The 19,820-nt window shown below is 44.0% G+C and overlaps 1 long non-coding RNA gene across 1 annotated transcript; it reads left to right on the top strand.

Annotated features, from left to right (window-relative positions):
* The first annotated feature begins 611 nt into the window (after positions 1 to 611).
* On the top strand, positions 612 to 17,072 carry LOC147904717 (uncharacterized). Its single transcript, XR_015542201.1, has 3 exons — positions 612 to 824; positions 16,286 to 16,409; positions 16,984 to 17,072. It is a non-coding gene; the product is annotated as an uncharacterized LOC147904717 (long non-coding RNA).
* The last annotated feature ends 2,748 nt before the right edge of the window (positions 17,073 to 19,820 follow it).

The following is a 19,820-nucleotide window of genomic DNA, read 5'->3' as shown; positions in this document are numbered from 1 at the left end:
GAAGTTACTAATCCTATTACCATGGAGAGTTCTCCACATACTCCGAAGCATCGCCCAAGGAAGGAATTTGTCAATACGCCTAATGGAAGCCTTTCTATAAGTTCTACTGTTCCAAGGCTACCACCTTTTTTGCCTCTCTTTGATGCTACACGTAGGGGAATCCATATCTTATGAGGATATGTAGTTATTATATCTGTCATTTTGGGCCTTTCTGGCTTATGTAGACACTATCTTGAAAAACCTTATGTAACAGATAATGCTATATCAAATGGAAGTCTTTTTTTTAAAAACTATTTTTGAAATTTTCATCTTCTATTGAAGTTCAATTTAAATTTAAAGTTGTTAGAGATTTAGATTACAAAATTAGACTGTCAATGCAAAAAATTTGAGGTCAAATTGATGAGTAGATTGGGAGAACGTGAATTTTAAACATTAGTAGACCCATAAGAACACTAGTAGGTCAATTTTGAAAGGCGGGAGGGGAAAATTCATTTTTTTAGGGGAAAAATTAGAAGTTTCCCCGCCAAAGAAGACTCCCTGCTCCTTCGACTCTTCCTTTTCCGTCCGTCCATTGAAGCCCTCCCCTCTATCGTACACCTATACGAGCCCTACTTTTAATTCCTTCCAATCTCCTGCCATCGGTTTCTCTTTGCGCCCAGCTGTCCACTCGCCTACAGATGGTTCATGCTTCACTCTAGTCGATGATCAATTCTCCATGGCTGTGTCCTATTGCAACAAATTCCCAGCCTGATCGCTGACGTCTAGCTTGTGCCACGTCTTCCAAGGTACTCATTCCTCGCAATATGGCATCGCACGCTTCACAGGTTGGTTCTTAGGCCGGTCTGTTAGAAAATACCCAATAGAGGGTACCCACAGCGGAAGACTTATAGTAATGCCTAGGAGCTCACACAGTGTGGTGTGGGTGTGGAATCACAAACTTCTTTACTTATGTGCATACAATAGGTGTGCAGACTCATCAATAGACAATGAACCAACCAGATAGAGAAACCACCAAAATATATATTTCCGTCCACAACTATGGACACAATACAAAAGAGACAGATCCAGAGTCCCACCAATGATGTGATCCTCTGATCTTACCACAAGGTCCTTCTCCTATCCACCTCGAGCGTCTGTAGACTTTCAGTCTAGTGTGTTCTTCTCCACCTTACTGCCTGTGAATCAGCCTAGGTGGGCAGCCCTTGCCAAGCTTTGTCTGCAGCACACAAATCCCTGTTCCACTGCTCCAACCTGCTTGTGAATGGCTGCTCCAGAAGATGATGATCTCAGCAACCTTCTGCCCTAGAAGACAGTCTAGGTTCAGCCTCTCCCTGGAGCTAAGTCTGCAACACTCTTTAGGTCTCCTTCACCTCCTGGGAAAAGGCCCAAGGAAGCCCTATCTGCTGCTCCTGTCTGCTCCTCCAAAGCTGCTCTACTGGATGAGACATGAGGCCTGAAGCCTCTCCTTTTATAGGCCCTGAGGCCTGGCAAAAATACCGACGAGTCTGCCGTGACCTGGACCGACTGGACAAACTAGGTTGGCTGGCCCAACCGACCTGGTTGGCTCAGCCCAAGCAGCCCTATATAAGGGCCCTTTGCTGGTCCTTTGTTCCATGCAGGGTCCAGCTCCTTTGCTGCTGTCCTGCCACCTGCCAGCCCTGCTTGCATGCCATAGACCTGCCCATAGACCCCCACTATACTGTGCCTTGCTGCAGCCCTTTGCCGGCGCCTTGTCCTGGCTGTACCTCTTCTGTACACTGCCCTGTAGCAGCCTGTACAGATCCGTACAGCTTTGTACCTTGCTCCGTACACATGCTGATGTCAGCGCGCCTTTCATAGGGTCCTGCTGCATTCCACTGAGTGCCTCATGCCAGGCTTGATCCAAGACACTGTGTCCCCGCCATCTTCCTGCACATGAGCTGCTCTTGATGCAGCCTTTCATCCTTGGGATACCCCACCAACCATGAATGCTCCAGATTTGTCCCAGATCCACACATCCAGGTAATCTCTCTTTGGGCACATCCTGCCCTAGGTCTCCCTCCCCCATGCTCTCCTCATTTGGGGGCTTACAGATGGGGAGGTGACCTTTCCAACACCCCCTCTCACCGACACATCTCGGCCCAATGCCAACACGTCGATGAAGATGCTCTAGTAATTCCCTGGTCGTAGTCCTTTGGAACTTTTCGATGTCAAAATCTTTTCCTGGCTTTTCATCCGGTGGCTCTTGCTCCACCAGGTTCGGTTCCGCTTTCGCACACCATCCTGGTACACAGGTCCATCTTTGGTAGCACCTCCTGGTACCACCTCCTTCAGTCACGTTCCCGCCTCTGAACTCGAGCAATCCAGCCGTCACGATCTTCCAGTCGTCCCCCTCATAATGAGTGAACAACTTGGAGTCTTCCAGGCACCATGCTCTGAGGGTCTGTTTCAACCCGTCCTTCCTCTGGCAAGGTCTGCAACAAAAGTACATCTCCAGATAACCTGGACTGCGAACTTTAAACGCACCTGACTGAACCTGAGTCACCCTCCTTCTCACAAGGGCACAATTCTCCAGTCGTGGAAGTCGATTCCCAAGAGCTTTTGAATCAGGGTCGTCCTTCAGCAAGGTCCCTGCCTTCAGGCTCCCACACCTGTGAGCCTCCTACTTGGGCTCTGATACCACGTTAGAAAATACCCAATAGAGGGTACCCACAGTGGAAGACTTATAGTAATGCCTAGGAGCTCACACAGTGTGGTGTGGGTGTGGAATCACAAACTTCTTTACTTATGTGCTTACAATAGGTGTGCAGACTCATCAATAGACAATGAACCAATCAGATAGAGAAACCACCAAAATATATATTTCCGTCCACAACTATGGACACAATACAAAAGAGACAGATCCAGAGTCCCACCAATGATGTGGTCCTCTGATCTTACCACAAGGTCCTTCTCCTATCAGCTGGCTATCTCTAGACTCGAGCCCGCGTGCTCCACCTCGAGCGTTTGTAGACTTTCCGTCTAGTGTGTTCTTCTCCACCTTACTGCCTGTGAATCAGCCTAGGTGGGCAGCCCCTGCCAAGCTTTGTCTGCAGCACACAGATCCCTGTTCCATTGCTCCAACTTGCTTGTGAATGGCTCCTCCAGAAGATGATGATCTCAGCAACCTTCTGCCCTAGAAGACAGTCTAGGTTCAGCCTCTCCCTGGAGCTAAGTCTGTAGCACTCTTTAGGTCTCCTTCACCTCCTGGGAAAAGGCCCAAGGAAGCCCTATCTGCTGCTCTTGTCTGCTCCTCCAAAGCTGCTCTGCTGGATGAGAAATGAGGCCTGAAGCCTCTCCTTTTATAGGCCATGAGGCCTGGCAAAATACCGACGAGTCTGCCCTGACTGGGCCGACTGGACAGACTAGGTTGGCTGGCCCAACCGACCTGGTTGGCTCAGCCCAAGCAGCCCTATATAAGGGCCCTTTGCTGGCCCTTTGTTCCATGCAGGGTCCAGCTCCTTTGCTGCTGTCCTGCCACCTGCCAGCCCTGCTTGCAAGCCATAGACCTGCCCATAGACCCCCACTATACTGTGCCTTGCTGGCGCCTTGTCCAAGCCGTACCTCTTCTGTACACTGCCCTGCAGCAGCCTGTACAGATCCGTACAGCTTTGTACCCTGCTCCGTACACATGCTGATGTCAGCGCACCTTTCATAGGGTCCTGCTGCAGTCCATTGAGTGCCTCATGCCAGGCCTGATCCAAGACACTGTGTCCCCGCCATCTTCCTGCACATGAGCTGCTCCTGATGCAGCCTTTCATCCTTGGGATACCCCACCAACCATGAATGCTCCAGATCTGTCCCAGATCCACACATCCAGGTAATCTCTCTTTGGGCACATCCTGCCCTAGGTCTCCCTCCCCCACGCTCTCCTCATTTGGGGGCTTACAGATGGGGAGGTGACCTTTCCAACAGTCCACCCAGGTAGCCCTGAGACACACATGTTTCTTCTGGCAAGATACAGATAATTTGAAAGTCACTATTCTTCGTAATATTTCTTTTCGTAAGTGTTCAAATTATGAGTTACGCTTGGATGGATGTACAATAATGTATTTTGTTGAGAAGATGTGCTTGGATGTGTTGGTTTCCCTACAACTTGCTTGCAACGAATGACAGCTTTGGTATTGGCCTCTTTCTCTTGAACCCCCTTGGGCTATGATTCTGCATTTCAATTGAAGAAACAAGTTTTTGTCTAGCACTTGACTACTACCATCGAGCTAGGTTTAGATCCATTTGTAGAAGTTTAATGTATCATTTTGCCAATAAGAAAGGAAACCAAGAGCTTTGTACATATTGTGAATCGGGAATGCTTCACATATTGTAGAGCGTTGTACATCTTGTGATTGGGAATGCTTCACATGTTGCCAACATACTCGTTTTAATGCTAAGGCAAACGTTTGTAAACGTTTTTGAAAAAACGGGTTTGCAAACCTTCAATTTTCTAGAGCCTGCAAATTTGTTGCTTTTGTTCAAAACCCCTAAAAAATTCTGATTTATTTCTGAAGTATTCAACAATAGGAGAATATCAGTAGTTACGAAAATAACAAGTATTCCATTAGAGAACATATTGTGTTTATTTCAACCATCCTTCTGATGCAAACATTTTTAAATGTTTGAACCATGGCAAACGTTTGCTTGCAACTATGTTTTAAGCCACATTTCTTTCTTTATCTTATGCACTAGATGCCAGGCATTTAGATCTCAAGATTAAACACTTCTATGGACAGCAAGGAAGGCAAGATGTAGAACCTTGCAGACTGAAGCTCATGGCTCAAGCTTGTGGGCATTAAACAAGAGAGTGCATAACCTTCAAAAGGTTTGGCAAGTCTCATGGGATAGCTTGTGAGATGTTATATGCTCTAGGAGCAACCATAATGGAGACAAAGAGGGAAGTCTATGAGTGGCTATAAGCTGAGACAAGGCTTATGGGTAGATCTAGCCTACGTAGCTAGAGACCAAGCCATGGGAGGCATAAAGCTCAAGCCCTAAACCACATGTAGCTGAAGAGACAACCTACAACCGAGCGGCCTTTAAGCAAAGATTATGGGAAGCCTATCCATATCATTTTGGACATGGCAAGAAAGCACTATGACACATAGACAGATAAAGTGTCTGTGTGAGGACACCTCGAGAGAGCTCAATGGAAGTGGGCACACATTAAATTGGGGGCTGTTCTAATGCACTTTGGGGCTACAATCCCTCCTCAAGCTATCTTGTTGTTTTTCCACATAATGTAATTGGCCAAGATCCTTCTAGAAACAATACACACTATTTTTTTTCTCTTTTAGTTCGTGGTTTGCCATAGAGGGTTGCCAATGAGCTCTCCTATTTGTAGGAGCTGAACATAGAAAGTTTTGGGAGCATCTTGTGATGATTTGAATGCAATCCCTATGGATGCGAAGGGAGTGTATGTAGTCAATGAATAGAGGCCCATGGGTTATAGTAGAAGTGGGAATGTAGCTCAACACAGACGAGCAAACCTAGAGAGCCTGTACACAGCTAAGGATGGAGTAGCAAAGAGCTCAGAATCTAGAAACGAGATGCACAAATAAGTGTTAAGAAGGAAGAGGGAGACCTACAATAGTAGGATCATAAGTAGCTTGATTGAGCAAGCTGTTTGTAGCATTGATAGGAGGAGGACCAGGCTACAATGTTGCTACAATGTTGACATCTAATAAACACAAAGGAAGCAGATGTCAAGGGCAAATACAGCCTATGGCATGCTGTCTATGGAAGCTGACCTAGTTTGGAGTTTTCCAACTCCATGGGAGCCTATCAAAGGCAGCTCCTAGAGGCTCCTTTCAAATCATGTTTTGGAGATGGATTAGGGTAGATATCCTTGAGCTTGCAGCAGCATTCCTTGCAGGATTAGGATGGGGTATGGCAACAGCAAATTAGCTTCCCTCCTGTGGTACCTTATAGGTCTTCAGACAGGTCCAGGTCCAGCACCTAATAGCAGCCGTAGGGAAGCATAAGAGCAGCCCTTTTCTCCATTAGTTAAAGGATCACCACCTTTCATATAGTACTATTTTCTCCATTTATTGCAATTGTACTCAATCCTTTGGACAGCTATGAACTTCTCAGACACCATGAGTACCAATGACACCTCCAGCCGCGTTGTAGAGGAGGAAGCAGTTTCCACAACCCTTCCACTACATTCCTTGGTATAGACCGGCCTGAGAACTCTCTCTACTACTATTGGGTGCGCTGCCTGTAGTGGAAGGCTGTAGCAAGCTTTGGATGAGTAAAATGATGGGCAAGGGTGGCTTTTATAGGCCAGGCAGCCCTGGAAATAGGTTGATTTCCTAGTCGGCTCCTAGGGCTGGAGGCTAGCTCTTTGTTTCTGGGTGGCTGGGGGCTGAACCCCTTGCCTATGGGCCAACTAACAGGGCAGGTCTGTAGCTCCAGGGGTAGCCACAAGCCCTAAACACTGCTCAGCAAAGTGCACCACAGCAGGGGCACCCACGAAGCCTAGATGGATCCACAGTGGAAGATCTGCCCTACCCTACTCTACCCTCACAGGGGGCAGGCACACCCACAACCCAACACAGGCCCTCACTCAGCCTACACTAGCCTCTCATGGGGTGGGCACACCCACAAGCAAGGCCCTCTCTCTCTACAATGCTCCAATAACATTGCGCATCGAATAGTTCACAAGGATCAATCAATTGTGTTTGGATTTCCGCATCGGCAAAACTGGAAATTTTGCCTTGCTCTCCGCCATCTCGGCAAAGTAGACATGTCTAGGTGAAGAGGAAATCGAACTGGAAGAGAGAGTGGATACCGAAAGAAGGGAGAGAATGGGAATGATGGAAGAAAGGAGAGGAGAGGGCTCAAGAAGATGATGAAGGGGCTGAGAGCCTAAGTACCTTCACACCTTTGCTATCTCGGTCCTCAAGAACTACTCCTTTCGAATCTGAAAACACCCTTCAAAATCATGCCTTCATTGAGTCCACACCTCTGCACACTCCTCACAAGCACCTTCGAATAGCAGGCCTTGCACTCCTCTCAGTGTGCTGGCTCCACACTCCCTCCACTCCTCGGGTCTCTAGTCAACTGTGGCTCTGATACCACGTGAGAAGTGCAGTGGAGCGGATTGGATTGGATTGAGAGAGAGAGAGAGAGAGAGAGAGAGAACAAACCTCTCACACAAACAATTAAGAAGGAAAGGAGAAAGCACACAAGACTGCAAGGGATCTCAGGACAAAACCCCCAAGAATGGTGGGGAAAACCTCTGCTATAGATAGGCATAGATAGGCACCAATGCTCCACAATGAGATGAAAACCAGTGGGAAGGGGGCCTGTATATAGGCAGCCTCCCCTTCCCTAGTCAGCTGCAACAAGGGGGCCAAACCCCCTACTCTAGGGATCAACCAGCTCAGCAAGGTGGGCCGACCCACCTCCTCTAGGGCCGACCCCACCCTCTAGCCTACAAGGGCTGCAACACAATCCTATAAAGGGCTACCTCTCTGCCCCTAAGTGGGCCGACTTAGGCGCCTCAGCAACCTGCCAATAAGAGAATTGCCATGCAGTCTATAGGGGTTGAACCCCTACCATATACCTGACAGAGCTGCCCCAAGAGGGCCGACCCCCTCTAACGTTTCCTATGATGGGTCCTTCTGCCCATTGGTCAAGGCTTGTCCAGCTGAAGCTTGGTTATACCCCATATGCTGCCCACATGGCAGCCTACATGCTGCCCATTTGGCAGCCCTGCAAACCCTCTTAGTTTTGCCCATGTAGCATCTCTGATACCTATTTGGTGCACCTCCCCCATGCTCTTCTCAATTTAGGGCTCATAAATGAGAAGGTGACCTATATAACTCCAACACCCCGTCATGCTAACCCATCGTAGGCCAATCCCCACATGCGATGTAGAAGCTTCATCGGCTCCCATGGTGAAGCCCTTAGTAACAAGTCGGAGTCATTCTTCTTCATTGGTCTTTCAACCCGCACCTCTTTCTCCTCCAGGTTTGGTTCTGTGCAAGTGGACCACCTTGTACACAGGTACAATCTTGACAATGCCACAAGTCCATGGCACCACCATCTTCAGTCACAAACCATCCAGTGATCTTGAGCACTTCTGTGGCAACCATCATCCAGCTGCACCCCTCATAACCAGTGAGAAACCTAGAGTATTCCAAGCACCATGCTCCCGAAGCCTGTTTTTGCCCGTCGCCACTCTAGCAAAGTCCACCAACAAGTATGCCACCTAAGCAGTAAGACCCAAATGGCTGATCCACACAGCATACAGACCTCTCGATCATGATCATCACATGACACATACTTGGACAAGGTCCAAGCTATTGCAAGACTGAGACGAGCAAACAATGGCTACCATGCAGAGCCCTCTCTTCCTCTATGTAGCTAGCAACCGATGGAGATATGAGTTGTTGGTATTCACATGTTAGAAAACTGAAATCCCACAGAGGGTATCCTGCATAGATAGCCCAGGAATTACATGTGGAAGCGTATCAAGATTCATCAAGTGTGTGTACTTCACAACATTCATGTGTATGTGCAGACTAGCAAATAGAGTGTGCTCAGAGACAACTATAGAAGTAACTTTATATTTCCGTCCATCAGTTTGTATATTTCCGTCCATCCACAAAGTGGACAAGATATATACCTAGATGAATCCAGGAACATTCCCAAACTCACCAAAAGATTCTCCTACTATATGCTTGGCACCTCTAGATCTCTAAGCAAGCCCCCGTGCTCGACTAAGCGTATGTAGACTCTCCGCCCAAAGGATCTCTCCACCTTGCTGTCCGGAATCTCAGCCTAGGTGGGCTGCTTCCTGTGAGCTATGTCTCCTGCTCCTCAGCCTGCCTTTGTTCTCTTGGAAGTAGGTCCAAAGGCTGCTTGACCAGCTGCTCCAATCTGCTCGAGTGGCTGCTCTAGAGGATGCGTTTATGGGCCAATAGGCCCTCCTTTTATAAAGGCAAACCTACCCCCAAAATGACCGACCCCGTAGGGCAAATGGCCAACCCTAGGGGCCGACTTTTCTGTCTTTTGTTGGCCAAGTTGGTTGGCTGGCCCAACAGACTTGGTTGGCTCAACCCAACCAGCCCTATATAAAGGCAAGGGCCCCCCTTGCTGCTCTCTCTACCCCTCTTGTGCTGCTGCCAGGGCCCCTCCGCCAGCTCCATATAGAAGCCTCTTTCAAGGCCATTACCTTGCCCACAGCCATCACCTGGGATGCATACTGCCCGTACTGCTACTGATGCCATCTGTACGTTGCTGATGTTAGCCCACAATCTGCAGATCTGCCACATGGCATTGTGCCACTGTTTCTTGCTGTCCTGCTGCTCTACACAGCCATGTATGCTGTGAGGCCCACATGGTAGCCTGTTTTCTACCCATGTGGCAGCCCCACAATTCTCTCTCTTGTTGTCTGAATTGAGCCCACATGGCAGCCATAACTCTGCCCACGTGGCATTCTCTCAAACCCTAGGTTCACCCCCCCAATGCTCTCCTCATATGGGGGCTTACAAACAGGGCGGTGACCTCTATATTTCCAACACCCCCTCTCACCAACCCATCTTGGCCCAACACCAAGACGTCTCCAATAGCTCCCATGTCGTAGCCCTTTGGAACAATTTGGCATCGTCAGTCTTCTAATGGCTTTTCAACCACTGGCTCTTGCTCCACCAGGTCTGGTCCCACTTTTGCATACCAGACTGGTACATAGTCCATATTTGGCAGCACCTAAGGGTACCACCACCTTCAATCACAAACTTGCCTCTAAACTCCAGCTCTCTAGGTACCAACATCCTCCAACTATCCCCCTCAAGATAGGTGAACAGCCTCAAGTCTTTAGGCACCAAGCTTTCAGGGTCTATTTCAACCAGCCCTCTGTTTGGCTAGGTCACCATACCTGAGACATCATATCCCAAGCACAAATCTAGTTAACTTGGACAGTCAAGCTCCAGTTGTGGTTCTGTATTGTTGTCCCCCTCTAAGTCATAGCCCCTATTTGACCCTGAGCTTCAAATCTTGTCGAAGAATCCCCCTCTTGAACATCAACACCAGCCAAGCACCCAGATGACTACAGGCACTCGTCACTGTCCATCACCTTCATAAAGGACCCCGACTGCTCTTCTGACCAAACACATATCCCTCAATGTCGTCCAGGCCTCAAAAGAAGTGTTCGTCATCTAAATATGAAGCAACACCATATCCACCGCCGTACCCACAATGATAGCCAAGGCTTCGCACCCGTGATATGCCATGCTCTCACTAAGATAGGGTCTACTGGCGTTGTCACCGCCGTCGAAGATGATGTGGCTCGAGAAGTCACGGTGACCTAAGGTATAAGCTGCGTCCGTCCCCGTCACAATTCCCCACAACTCCCTTAAGACTACGTGGTTCCGCACCTTCATTTTCCACAACAAGTAGTTGGTCTCGTCGAGCTTGCCTATCTCACCGAAATTTGGATCTAGTATCTATTGGCCATGATAATGAGCTGAAATAGGAAAAGTGTTTTCGAGTATCGTACACCAGTCTGAGCCTAAGCCTCCCACCTGGGTACAATCCTTCAAGCATCTACCTAAACCTAGGCCTCCCGCCTAGTTGCAATCCTTCAGACACCAAAGCTAATTCCTCCCAGTAAATGAATCAAGGTCGTCGTTTAACAAGGTCCTTGCCTTCAAGCTCCACTTCCCGATAACTTCGGTTAGGACTCTGATACCATGTTAGAAAACTGAAATTGCACCAAAAGTATCCCACAGTGTAAGACTTATAGATAGCCCACGAATTACACGACGAATGGAATCAAGCTTCATCAAGTGTGCGTACTTCGCAGCATTCATGTGTATGTGCAGAGACTAGCAGATAGACTGTGCTCATACACATATAGAAGCAACACTTATATTTTCGTCTGTCCACAAAATGGACAAGATACAATACCAAAGCCCATGGCACGCTGGACTGCCACATGGGCATCCTCAGCCCGTGGCACGCTGGACTGCCACGTGGGTTGCCCAATCAGCATGCAGCAGCCACATCAGCTGCCTGTCACGTGGACTGCAGCCAGCTCAGACCTTTCGTACAGTGCTAGCTCAGCAGTCGTACAATGCAAGCACCACGTCAGCAGGGCACCATGTCAGTGATGACATCAGCAAATGCCACGTGGCAGTGTTGGGTGCCATATCAGCAGGTCGGTGAACAAAGAGCAGCCTGGTCGATGGCAGTGGACGATCAATTTTAGGCCCAAGGGGGGGCTATAAAAGGCAGACCCCTTGGCCTTCATTCTCCATCCCAAAGTTGGGCATCATGGCCTCAGTTCAGCCCCACTGAACAGCAGGGTGCCTCAGCCTGTAGAGGGATATAGTGAGGATTCACCTCCTCTAGTTAGCTTAGTCTTTTACAGTTTTGCAGTTGAGGTTTCAGCCCCTCCATACACTTGTATTCAGCTCTTTTTGCATTCATACATTTCAGTTATATATTCCTCTTCGAAGGTCCACTACAATTCTCTCCCGCTGACTCTCTCACACATACACGGCATCACTATTGTATTGAGTGCATCATTCGTCAGTTGCAGTTAGTGTTGTGCAAGAGAGAGAGTGAGGATAGTCTATCTCCCGCTACACCCCTCTTGTGCTGCTGCCAGGGCTCCTCCACCTGCTCCATATAGGTACCTCTTTCCAGGCCATTACCCTGCCCACAGCCATTGCCATGGGTCCATATAGCATTCCATATTGCCTGTAGTGCTGCTGATGCCATCCGTACGTTGTTGATGTCAGCCCGCCATCTGCAGATTTGCCACCTGGCATTGCACCACAGTTTCTTCCTGCCCTGCTGCTCTACACAGCCAGGTATGCTCTAAGGTGTGCTGCATCATCAAAGCTCTGTTATGAGCCACTGGATTCACCATCCACATAAGAGTGGCCTGCATTTACATCAACCATGGGTTGATCTACTTTCTCTTTTCCTTTTCGTGATACTTGCATACCACTATCTACATTGCTTTGAGGAGATCCTTCTGATCTCAATTTGCCTGTCCATGGCGAAGTATGTGAACCACTACTAGAGGACACTACAGGTCTACTAATATTTTGTAATTGCTACTGTGAATTCTGTGCAACATTACCATTTTGTGCATCTACATCATCAATCACATTTACTGGTTAATATCAGCTGCTCATCTCATAAAAAGCAACATCTCTGCTCACTGTAAACTTACGAGTAAAAGGGTTATAGTATCTATACCATTTCTGTTGCAGAGAATAACCAATAAAGATGCACTTCTTAGCTTTTGGATCTAACTTGGATCTCAACTCATCTAGCACGTGAACATAGGCAATCCAACGAAAAACTTTCAAATGAGAAATATCTAGTTTTCTATCAGTATACCTCTCCTCTGGCGTCATGTCATGTATTGTTGTAGTGGGAGTCCTATTCATAATGTAGACTCTTGTAGCAATTGCTTTAGCCCAGTAATAATCTGGCAGGTCTTTTTCGTTAAGCATGGCATGAGATACTTCTTCAATATACTTGTTTTTTCTTTTGTAAGTCCATTTTGTTGTGGGGTATGACTACATGAATATTGTTGCTTTATGCCATGCTCCTGCAGGAAACTTGCAAACTCATTTGACATATACTCTCTCCCTCCATCGTACCTTAGGCATTTTATTTGCAGGCCCGTTTCTTTTTCAACCATAGCTTTAAAAGCTTTGAAATCCCCAAATACTTCACTTTTCTTTTTCATAAAATACACCTAAACTTTTATGCTGTAGTCATCAATAAAAGTGACAAAATAATGACAGTCTCCAATAGATGCAGCTTTAGTAGTCCACATGTCAAAGTGGATTAATTCCAATGGCCTCTTACTCTCTTGAACATGTCTAAAAAATGGTTTCCTTGCCTGTTTTTCAAATTGATAGGCTTCATATATCTTATGCATTTCTGTAACCTTAAACTTAGGTAATCTTGTAACAATATTTTGGGTCTACATTAATTTAAGTCGATGTACATTAATATGACCAATGCGATTATGTCATATATCAATATCTGCAATTACACCGGTCCCATGTGCAAACATTGTTGTACTCATTTCTAGCATGTTCGCATTCAACATAAATATCCTGTCCTTCTTCTTTCCTTTTGCTATGAAGTGACCTTTATTTTTCATATCCTCAACAAAGTATTCATGAGCATTAAATTTGACCTACAAGCCCTGCTCAACCATTTGACCAACGAAAATCAGGTTCTTGGTGATATTCGGGACATGAAATACATCAGACATGTATTTCTTTTTCCCATCTTACATAGACAAAGGAATTTATCAATCTGCACAATATAGGATGTGTAGTATCATCACCAGTCTCCACAAATCTTGGTCTTTCAATTTTCCTTGCATCCTACATCTATTCTGCATGATTTGTCATGTGGTTTGACACACTTGAGTCAACATACCACATATCATTGCTTTCTTTTACACTTGTTACAGAATTGGTCATGTGTTGCACCACAAACAGATGCTCATTTTCGTCATTACCCTGTCTACTAGAGAATGCATAATTGCCTTGTTGTAATTTTTTAGTCATGTTGTCATTTTGCTTTTTATAGCAGTCTTTAACCATATGATCAATTTTACCACAGTAGTAGCATTCAACATCGCTGTTTGTATTTTGGGCTCTTTGTCATCCACCACGATCTCTTTGGTTCCCCTTGACTCTAAAGTTACCACGTCCTCCTCCATAGGACTGGTTTGCTTGAATTTGCTGCATATTTTGATTTTTGCCACGGCCTCCAAATCGGCCTGCTCTACCTCTGCCTCTGCCTCTGTCTCTGCCTCTACCTCTTCCAGCATTTGAGTAGAAGACAGCTTCTTTTGAAGTTCCTCCTGAAGAAGATGCACCACCATTTCTTTACTCTTGAGAAATTAGAAGAGCAATCAACTTCTGAAAATCAGGAAAATTCTCACGGACAGCAATGGATGTCCAGAATTGTGCATAATCCTTTCCTAGACCATTCAAGGTCACAGAAACTAAATCATCTTCCACTGGCGATCCAATAGAAGCAAGTGTATTTGCAATCTTCTTCACCTTCATGTGGTAGTCATTGATGCTCATATTTTCTCTCTGCACATTATGTAACTCTTGCTTGAGTTGCATTTTTCTGGCTTGCGTATTTGTGTTATATATTTTTGTCAAAGTATCCCACGCCTCCTTCGGTGTGCTTGCATCTTGAATATGCACAATCATAGAATCTGAAATACTGATAGACAGCCAGTACATAACTTTTATGGCTCTCTCATGTAAGCCTTTAAATGCCTACAACTCCTGTTGATTGGGAGTATTAGGAATAACTGGTTCTTGTTCAGCTCCAATAATGAACTCCCAATAGTCTTTTTCCTTAAGGAAATTCATGATTCTAAACTTTCATGCTTGGAAGTTGTTCTTGTCAAGCTTTTCAGTGACAATCTGTGAAAGAGCTTGAGATGCCATTATAGAATACTTTAAAATATTCTATTACTATGAGAAAACACAACTTCTGCCTCACAAGGGCAAATCTGCAAAACTGACGTGAGTGGTATTTGACTACAGTCACTGCCTAGTGACGATTATGCATCAACAGATAATAAGAATGATTTTGTCACTCTTAATATCTCTACGCACATGCATACGATGTAATTTCTGTGATAACTTTTTACTAACCTACAGAACAGTGGTCGCACAGTAAAAAAAGGGCACTTTCTTGAGTGTCTGCAGAAAACTTTCACCACAAAAATGGGTCCCAAAATGGCCTCAAATCAAAAAGATAATTTCACTAATGACTTTGCTCTTATTCATAGCATATATTGTCCTCTCGCCACACCACGAAGGGCGTCCCAATCTGAGACAATGCACTCTTGCACTTTTTGGCTGTGCTACCTGAAGAGATTTGCTCCCAAACTTGAAAAAAAGGGAAAGCAACACTGATTCTTTTACTAGGTCACTACGAACTTGGTTTGCTTGCTTGAGCTTCTTACCACAAACCGAGCTCTGATACCATGTGAAGAGAGTGGGAGAGAAGAAAGGAGTCTCACTTGTAGCTTTCTTACATACACAATGGGGGAATATACACAAAGGTGGAGGTTGAAAACAGTTTTCCTCTTCTTAGTTGTGAAAGCCAAAAGAACTCTAAGTACAAAAGAATAGGTGAATCTTATATGTGGGTCTCAAACGAAACTTAGCTAACTAAAGTGGCATACTAAGTGAGCCACTAACTAGAGTACATAAAGATAGCTGTCATCGAGCTATTATTCATGGGCAGTGTACCAAACGCATCTGTAGCTAACAAGTCGGTGATATAAATGCACAACGGTCACCCTGGCATATCATGAGTGGGGCTCGATATCTCAACAAGAGATACCATTTGTTTGAGCATGGGTTTTAGGATATGCGACTAGTCATTGACTATCCTGATCAATGATGTGCCGCTCTATTCGCGCTCGAGGTCGCATGACTCAAACACACTCCTGGGAAGTCATGGCATTCTATGAAAGAGTCTTGGCTTAGTTGTAGCGAGGACAGAGGAGACCATGAGCACTATCGTAATCAACCAAAGTTGTCCACCTACCTTGTTTGGCCTCTATGAGCGCGAGACTTTCATTGAGACACTATGGCATAAGCTGCTCTCCCGTCAGCTTCTTGATTCAGATCCTCCTCTACCCAAACGATGTCGTCTTACTCTCATCCTTAGCAAGGGCCTCCAATGACTCTTGGATGCAATTCATACTTTCTACAAGACATGACCTTATTTTCTTTTAAAAGGACTTCTATTACGTATGAACAAAACCCTTGAAAGGTCAAGGCAAAAATACATCATACAAGCATTAAAAAAGACCCTATAGGAGGCCAAGAAAAACTCCTCGGATCGAACAAGAAATTAGCCATGCCATCTCGACCGTGCTATGGCCTCTGAAAAAAAAGAGGAGTCTCTCCATTCCATAAGGAATATAGCCCTCCTAGAAGAAGCTGCTCGTGAGTTAGCCATCAGCATATAAATATTAGGTCTTAGATGCTTGTTCTATGACTCCTTATTAATAGGTGGCCTCCGATGATGTATTGGGTTGCTTGAATAATTGAGACTAGCTCTTGTTTTATTAACAAGGTCATTGGTGTAAGCATAATGGAAGTCAATCATGCTCGTTAAAGATCTCTGCTAGTGGGGTGTTTTGAAGTTATAGCTTAAATCACAATTGCAGTCTTCACAATTTAACATTGTTTTTTGTATTAAGATATTTATGTGGGATTTGGTCTCACCTTTTATTATTTTGCAGTTGATCTCGAGAGGAAAGGTTGCAATCTTGAGGGACCAAAGTGTCAACCTAACAATGGAAGCCATAGTCTGTCTTCTAGTTGGATTGGATAAGGACAACGGTTCTTGTAGCCTTGTATGAAATGGTTTGAGTTCTTGAAGAAGCCATATGGAGTGTCAATGACAAACCAGTTCGTGATTAGATAACAAGGAGCTTATTTCTTCAAGGAGACATAATCCTAGGCTATTAGATGATTGAATTTGTCATATATTGTTGTAGGACTATTTTTTAGCATGCAATATTTGGAAGTGATACTCTATACTTTCTTCTTGTGCTATGTCTCCTTATTAATAGGCGGCCTTCTATGATGTATTGGGTTGTTTGAATAATTGAGACTAGCTCTTGTTTTATTAACAAGGTCATTGGTGTAAGCACAATGGAAGTCAATCACGCTCGTTGAAGATCTTTGTTGGTGGGGTGTTTTGAAGTTATAGCTCAAATCACAATTACAGTCTTCGCAATTTAACATTGTTTTTTGTATTAAGACATTTATGTGGGATTTGGTCTCACCTTTTATTATTTTGTAGTTGATTTCAAGAGGAAAGGTTGCCCAAAGTGTCAACCTAACAATGGAAGCCATAGTCTATCCCTCAGTTGGATCCCTCAGTTGGATTGGACAAGGACAATGGTTCTTGTAGCTTTGTATGAAATGGTTTGAGTTCTTAAAGAGGCCAGATGGAGTGTTAATGACAAACCAGTTCGTGATTAGATAACAAGGAGCTTATTTCTCCTAGGAGACATGATCCTAATTAGATCATCTAATTTGTCATATATTGTAGGACTATTTTTTAGCATACAATATTTAGAAGTGATACTCTATACTTTCTTCTATAGAGGTTACACTCTTAAAATATTCAATTGTCATTTCTACCTACTTTCTAGGAATCTTAAAACAAGTTCTTTCAATAGAGGGAGACAAGGTCATTGGCACCTTTGGATACATAGATTCAAGAGGATTTGGAGGGAAATTTTGATGAGTGTAATGTTGAATCGGTAGTCAAGGGACATAGTGAGATTGAAGTTAGTGAATCTTTTAAGACTTGTGAGTTCTATAGCTGCACAAAAGGAAAAGCCTTTCTCGTAGAAGGGTGTTAAGGGTGCTTTCTTGATTGATTTTTCAGTATCAGAAAAGTTTGTCAAAAAATCATAGAAATTTATTTGTAGGTTGGAAAAGGCATTGCATGGCCTGAAACAATTGAGGCCTACCTTGATCTAGATGAGTTGACTTCAGAACTCAATACACTAAATTTGGAACGTGTTCGTAGACTCAAAAGCAAGCTTGTTTCTTTAACTAGAATGTGCAAAGGTAATGTCTTGCAATATTGTTACAATATTTGTAATGATGTTCTTGAGTAAAATGTCTAATTGATTTGCATAGATAAATCTTTACTCTCTTTGTTTGTATAGATTAAATTACAGATATCATGTAATTTACTTTTGTTACAGGTAAGAGATGAAATTGAACAATTGATGGATGATGATGGAGATATGGTAGAGATGTATTTGACTGAGAATGAGTGCATGGAGTTTTTCTTTCAAAAGGAGCATCTCATGTCATTTGGGACTAAAGCATCTATGTTTTTCTCATATATGTTAAATTTTAGTACGAGTTGATGATGCAATCATTAAGGATGCTTGTATATTTAAAGAAAATGATGAGATTCAGACACTGGGTTTATTCTATAAGTTCCCTTAATTCATTTCCAATACCACATTCCATTTTCAATAGTAATACAATGATTTGTAGAATTATGCCAAGTCTATGTATCATGCTGCATTAAGTATCTATCCCATTCATTAATAGGAAATAACAGTCAAAAGCTCCTAAATAGTCTTGTCTACTACTCATAGATATTTATATATATTCCAAGAATCAAACATCAAACATTCAGTCACTAACTTCTTGTAACCATGAGTTGTATTTTTTCCAACCCAAGTGTGAGTAATGGTAACAAAAGAAATCAATTTCAAGCCGTAGGCTCTTGGAAAACTCTTCATGTAATGTCTTTATAATTTTATATATTATTTTGTTATGTAAAAATTGTATTATTTATTTCTCAATTAACTATCGAATAATATTTGTTATCAAGTAAAATGTGTGTGTTATAAAAGGTAAAAGTTATTCCTTAGAATTTTAGATAACTTCTTCACACTGTGTACTATGAGTACTGATGCACTTAAGACTTTTGATTAATATTTCACACTTAGACAATAAATTTCATTGATGGATACTAAGTATCAAATGTAAAATTTTAGTAATTTAAGATTCCAATGTCATGTAAAATTTTGGCCCATTTTAAAAACTGGTAAAAGTTTTTTTTTTGGGGCCCATTTTGAATGCTATTGTTTATAAAATAAGAAATGGCAATTGTGATTCCATTTCTTGCCATTTGTAACATAATAACCGGCATTTTGTATGTCACTTTATTTTCATTTTCAACATGAAATCTTGCAAATTTTAAGTCATCTTTTGCCATTTTGAATATAATAAGTGACAATTTTTATGTCACCTTTTGTCATTTCAAACATAACTTTTATGGCACCTTTTGCCATTTCATCACAATTGGTCTCAAATGCAATGCCATGTCATGCATCAAAAATGGCAAAAATATATGGTACTTTTGGTTGCCATTTCGATTATGGAAATGACAAAACTATATGGCACTTTTAGTTGCCATTGTAAGAAAACAATACAACATTTTTGCTCAACAAATAACAGGATCTCGTATGTAAGAGAGAAAAGTAGATAGTATGGAGAATACAAAATTTGATTACTATAAAACTGATACAATAGATGGCACTGCCTCCCAGCCGTTTGCTCCTATGTGAGAAGCTTCGATGGCGTGTTAGAAACAGTAGAGGACGGAGGCTGGATGCTAAGGAATCAGGGTTGCTATAGCCAATGATGATAATGGACTTCACGGGCTTGCTCTTATATAGCCACCAATCGTAGTTGGTTAGACCCAATTGGGAGACTGACTCAGTCGGCCCAAAACGGCTGACTAGAGATCGGTCCTAAAATAGGCCATCGACCACATGTTAGAACCGTGGCACAGAATAGAGCAACTAACCTATGGTTACATTCGGCGCAGAGCCATCCGGGATCATTTGGGGCTCCAAATGGGCCTTGCAGCCCGAGAGTGGACTGCCCTAAAAAATGCTCCGTCTACCCTTAGTGCGATCAGTCATGGGATGCCTTACCACACTTGCATGTAGCCTAGTTGGTAGTGTGCCAACTCTATTTGAAGCTGTCTAGCCAAACCAGGACCTACCGGATAACCTAGCTACTCAAATGCCTTCTCCTCATATGGAGGGCTTATAAGTAGAGTTAGCTGGTTCCCGCGTAGTTACACAAGAGTGGAGCATTGATATCTAACACCCCCCTCAATGTCCACCCGTAAGTGAACTACTTTTTCGACCCAATGCCAAATCGATGAAGATGCCTCTCCAGCAAGTCTCTTCCAAGAGCCTTCGTGAAGATGTCCACAGCATTCTC

Source organism: Dipteris shenzhenensis, chromosome 2 (genome assembly GCF_047967505.1).
Source record: "Dipteris shenzhenensis isolate YYH24624 ecotype China chromosome 2, Dip_SZ_1.0, whole genome shotgun sequence".
Taxonomy (NCBI): domain Eukaryota; kingdom Viridiplantae; phylum Streptophyta; class Polypodiopsida; order Gleicheniales; family Dipteridaceae; genus Dipteris; species Dipteris shenzhenensis.
Note: the sequence above shows the minus strand (reverse complement) of the source record. Positions and strands in the feature narration are given on the sequence as shown.